General features: G+C 46.9%; 1 long non-coding RNA gene across 1 annotated transcript in view; it reads right to left on the reverse strand.

Annotated features, from left to right (window-relative positions):
- Positions 1-5,038, reverse strand: part of LOC146074983 (uncharacterized) — a 28,716-nt gene extending 23,678 nt beyond the window's left edge. Inside the window, exon 1 of the long non-coding RNA XR_014473490.1 lies at positions 4,803-5,038. This is a non-coding gene — a long non-coding RNA (uncharacterized LOC146074983). The remainder of the gene's footprint in view (positions 1-4,802) is intronic.
- Positions 5,039-6,000: the final 962 nt, after the last annotated feature.

Consider the following 6,000-nt stretch of genomic DNA (forward strand, 5'->3'; position numbering starts at 1 on the left):
TTGCCTGTCGTGTCAAAATAGTAACATGCAGACATAACATCCCGATGTCATACCTGATCCCATCAGCTAAATGCTGATGAGACCAGGTATGATAGGAACAGCTGTATGCCTGTTCGTATCACAGCATACACATGTACAATTATTCTTGATGTCACAGCATACACATGTATAATTATTCTTGATGTCACAGAAGATATACATACCCTTTTATATCCCACTAGTTACAAGCCAATCAAAATGACTTGACAAATAATGGTCATGTTAGCAGCGGCGGTTGAGCTCGCCTGCCGAAATACTTTTACTTGCTCCATTGGGCACCACCTAGTGGTGAATCCCTACCATAGAGGTAAGGAGCAGTGTTAGCCTTTTACTATATAGGATTCAAGCAGAAACTATCACACAGGGTAAACACACCAAGTTTCCCTTAACCAAACTATCTTGCAAAATATAAAATAAATATATCTTACATTTCAAAGGAGCTAGTGAAATTTCCATGTGGCACCCAGGAATCAGCATGCTTAACACACTAATACCACTTTTACACCAGAATGCCGGGTAGGACCCGGGAAATTGAACCCGGGAAATTACCAGGGCATGCCCTGCCTCAGACCCCATTTACACTGCACTTCAATCCAGGTTATTCCCGGGTAATGCCCTTTTACACTGAGAACGGATCAGCCCTGCCTTTCCTTGCTGCTGTCATTAAAAAATAGATTTTTGGCCTGTTGATGAGGTCACAACAAATGGAACATGACACTCCTCAAGTTTTTTTGCTTTATTAAGCTGAAAATATGCATAAAATCATCATACATTGGAATCTTTATAGATGTTATGTATTCTCATAAAGAAAGATGAAGATGCGTATGAATACAAACTTGTAACACACTGGGACACACTGTGTGACAGCCAGCGTGTGTTCCTGCAGATGAGGCTGTAAACTCACTGGGGAGAGTGCTTCCAGCACAGACTGTTGCTGTAGTGTAGGGCACAGTCTGCACACAGTGTGGTAACGCTGCTTCTGCTGCTGCTGCGCTGCTCCATGTGCAGGTCTCCGGCAGATGACACTATCTGCCAGAGCCGCAGAAGCACCAATCAGCTCTTTTGCGGCCTTCTCCCTGCCAAATAACCCGGATAATGACCATTTACACCACCCTGAGCCCCGGATAAGCCCCGTGTCCGACCCTGAACATTTGCCGGGTCAGATTCCCGGGGAACAGTACCCGTGTTATTTTTTTTCAGCCCATTTACACCATGCCCTGCCCCTGACTGGAGAGGCAATATCCCGGGTCCAACCTCTGGTGTAAAAGGGGTATAAGCCATCCCCAGGACCCTCATTGACTAGTTTCATAGGAGTGTGTGAAGCATGCTGCTGTATTCAGCCAATCCCCAGGGAACCATAAACGATATATATTACAAACAAGATCACATGTATGTTTATAAGTGATGAGCAGTTCCCCCTTACACTAGAATTGATGGACGGCACTGCCGCTGTCCATGACTGCAATCACTTTGGCTTGAATATAATCTTAATACAGGTACCTTCTTAGGAAGTTGCACAATACTCTATTGGTTGAATCAAAAGCTTGACTGTTTCACACTAGGTCAGGATTATTATCGTATCACTTCCTATGCGAGTGTGATAAAGGGTGGGACGTAATTAGGGTGGACAACGCCCGCTCCCAGCTCCACTTTAGTAGCTATGGCGCTCTGCATACACCCACACATGTCACACCACCACTGACTGCTTTTACCTGCTCCCAAGTAAGTAAATTTGGGTTTTTCTTTTAGGGATGCCAATCCCAAAATCCCGGGAATACTGGGACTGAGCATTTTTCAGTCCCGATTCCCGGGATTGAAAAAATGACCCGGGATGGGCATCCATAGATGTAAGGGAAGCTGATTTTAGAGACCAGTATAAATTTACTGAAAGTCGGATGTAACATTGACTCCTGCATTTACAGCAGCACTTGTGAGGTTCACATTGGGACCCAGGTGTGACCGCTGATTTTCCAACACAGCTCTGCAGCACACCCACTGCTGTTAATGTGCATAGTTAATCAGCTCTGTCCCAGCACTGCTAACACCTGGAATAGAGGGATTCCGGGTGGTCGACAAACCAAATCATTACACCGACATCGGAATCCAAACTGTTAAAACCCTGACACTCGGGTTCCCGACGGCCACCGGCTATTCTCCCTTGTGGGGGACCACGACCCCCATAGAGGGAGAATAGAATAGGTGGGGAGTGTAGCTGTCTGAGTCCAGGAAGTCGGGATCCCGAGTTCGGGCTAATGACTGTCAGTGTGCTATACCACACCCGAATAGAGGACATGGTGGCTCCTGCCTAGTACCTCTCTGCCTGCGCTGCAGCAAGAAACAGTGTGCACGCCACTGCTATTGGACTGTGAGATGGGACACATTCACACTGGAGATCGCTGCATCTTGTGAGTCAGACCAGGACCCACCAGTCATTGTCACACCTTTTTCGAAGGAGGGGGCAACAAATTCCAAAGCAATTCCATTGCCTCCAGGAGACTGGAATGAATTTACACCTCTGAATGGGTGTGGTATAGGGTACCGACAGTCATTAGCCCGACGTCGGGATCCCGACTTCCCGTACTCAGACAGCATAGTGAGCACAACAAAGCCCCTTGCGGGCTCGCTGTGCTCGCCACGCTGCGGGCACGCTGTGCTCGCCACGCTGCGGGCACGGTGACTCGCTACACTCGCCACCTATTCTATTCTCCCTCTCTGGGGGTCGTGGACCCCCACGTGGGAGAATAGCGGTGGCTGTCGGGCACCAGTAGGTCAGAGTTTTGACAGTCAGGATCCCGACGTCGGGTAAATGACTGTCGGGATCGCGTCCGGCACCCCTTTAAATAGATCCCTTCTACATACTAATTGTAACTTGCACGGGCAGTGGTAACAATATCCACTGTCCTTGCAAGTTATTGTACTTCCCCAGAATTCTGGAAGAGTTTTTGACATTTCTGATACTCCTTTCACATAGCAAAGCTGGGTCAAACCCAGGATGCCGAACCGGATTTGGCACTTTCACATTAAACCTGGTTCACCCCTTATTCAGAGGGTGACCCAGGTTTAACTCTTTATATAACCCTGGTCGAATTACCAGGTTGGCCGACCCGGGTTATAAGCTGTGGTGCTTTTTACACCGTACCTGGACCCAAGCCCATTGATGAGCAACACAGCAATAACCGGGTCCAATGTGAAAGGGGTATAAAAGACTCCAGCGTTTCCAGATTTGGAGAAGAACAGAGGCGGCAAAATAGAGATTGGAAGATCACTCTCCTGCTACTATACCACCACAGGCTTAAACAGTTTACACCAACTGAGCATGGTGTAAAGTAATGAAAGAATCTTGATAAATAGGCATCTGTAATCGGCAGCGCTAATGAGCATTCTGCAGTAAATTTCAACAAAACCTCTTCCGTTAGACCAGGCATGTCCAAACTATGGCCCTCCAGCTGTTGTAAAACTACACATCCCATCATGCCTTGCCACAGTTTTGCTATTAGGGAATGCTAAAACTATGGCAAGGCATGCTGGGATGTGTAGTTTCACAACAGCTGGAGGGCCACAGTTTGGACATGCCTGCATTAGGCACTGTGCAGCTTGGCGGCATATATGTTCCCTGTGTGTTAACTGTACTGTCCCTGCTTATATTGTTACCTACCTTTCTGCTGCAACGACCAGTGGTGCCGCTGATGGCTGCATAGGTGCTGTGCAGCTCGGCGGGTATGCGTTCCCCGCATGTAATGTCTTAATAAATGGACGTAATGCTCCCCGCCATCCCTCATCCCTGCTTGATGCTGCACTGTAATCCCAAATAAATTCCTAGTGTGCGCAAGCACACATGGCCAATAAAGTTGATTCTGGTTAGGTTTTAAATTGTTATGCACTATGTAGAAACTGCGCATTCCCACCCAACTGTAATAACAGGAGGTGATGAAGGCCTGGAGAGTACACACTTAAAGCAGATAATTACTGTATATACACACGTCTGTTACACAAGAGGAAGATGTTATTTGCTTGCACACTATAAGGGGTATTCAATGTAGCCATTTTTTTTAAGTCACAAATCTACATGGTCAAAAATGGATGATGGATTATCAAATTTGTGGCCGTTTTCCACAGTCCAGTCGTTCTCACTGTTGGAATGTTTACGACAGTCGGAAGATTGGATTCCAACTGTTGGACATTGAATACCCCCTATACTTCCAATCCCCACCCAAAAAAACATATGGCGGGGAGTTTTTACTTTCAGATCAGTCACTGACCTATACATATGAACCGTGTATTTACTAAAATGCTCACAGTGATTATTGATCATACTGTGGTTATAGATCATAGTGATCACAGTGGTTATTGATCATAGTGTGTGTGTGGACACTGGACATGTGTGAACTCTCAGGAGGTGGGCGTGTGTGTGTGTGAGGGTAGTATACACCTATGAGCTATGCATGTGTGTATGTACACAAACAAACGAGCAGGGGGGGGGGGGTATGTTACACACATGAGAGCTAGGTGTGTCTGGGTGTAGCGGGGCCCATACCTCCCAACATGACCCATTCCAGGAGGGACACAATGCTCTGTTTTTGGACTTCACTCTTATTGTATGATTGCCATCACCTGTTATAAACAGGTTAATGGGTAAGAAAGGTGTGTTCACCACACAGGTGATGGCAATCATACATTATCGGGAAGTCCAGAAACAGAGCATTGTGTCCCTCCTGGAGAGGGTCATGTTGGGAGGTATGGGGGCCGGTGCTCCTATCACTCACCAGCTGGGTACCGGGGCTCCGGCGTAGGCAGGTCACGCGTTTGACTCCCGTTTGCTCCCGCCCCGGGCGGGTGTGGGGGTAGCGGCTAATGCGGGAACGCAGCACCAGCTGACATTCCAGGACACAGGGCGCCGGACAGAAACTGGGGCAGCAGCACCAGCGGCGGGTTACGGGTGTGAGGCGGCTCTGTATGTGACACGGCTGCTTGCTTCCTATCAGTTTCGTTTCCAATCACTGAGGCATAGTGATGGGTAGTTCGTGAATGATTAGTTCAAAATGAACTAATCTTCAAAGTGAACTAAATCGTTCAGATCACTGCTCTGGCAAAGATTAGTTCATTTAGTTCACCAGGAAGTAAAGCAAGTGGGAGGTGTAACACAGACAGACAAAGCCCAGTGTAACACACACACAGACAGAGCCCAGTGTAACACAGACAGACAGAGCCCAGCAGCTTCATAAGGCTCATTTACTGGATCTTTACTTTCTGAATCTAAAGTTAAAAGTACAATAAAGCCCAGCAAATACAAATCTAATAAAATATAAATATGCACTGCCTAGCCAAAGTCTATGTGTGGTGTGTTTGTGAGTGAGAATGTGTGCTCATGCTGCTCACCTTTATGTGATACTATCATTATATGATTAGTTCAGATGTCCAAACACTTACTGCTGCTGCTTCTGGTACTGGGTCCTGAGCATACTGCTGTGCTAAATCTTCTGCTGGGATCTGTGTAGGAGCTTCTGCAGCAGCCATGTTATCAGCTCTCATGCAATACACAGGAGGCAGTACATGTTAGCTGCCAAAGATGGCAGTGCTGAGCTCACACATGGTCTGGACTCTGCGGATCCAAATGAACTACATTGTCCTGATGACTCATGAGTCCTGCAAATAGTTCAGTAGTTCAATTAGTTCACTGATCATACAGATCCCTGAACTAATCTCTGACTATACAGCCATAATGAGACTGTACAGTACCTGTGAGCTACCATGTGTGGCACTGCTGTGCTCAGGCACATGTATTGTGTGTATGCAGCCACAGACACAGTGCTGGCTGCTGCATGTTATACAGTATACTGTAGTAGCTCTGTTTACTCCACATTACAGTCAGAGATGGATATGTATGAACCTTCATGATACATACAGTGGAGCAGTTGCCCCTAGCAACCAATCAGCAACTGGTTACTTTGCAAAGTCTCTACT

This window comes from Crinia signifera, chromosome 1 (genome assembly GCF_055691185.1).
Source record: "Crinia signifera chromosome 1, ASM5569118v1, whole genome shotgun sequence".
Taxonomy (NCBI): domain Eukaryota; kingdom Metazoa; phylum Chordata; class Amphibia; order Anura; family Myobatrachidae; genus Crinia; species Crinia signifera.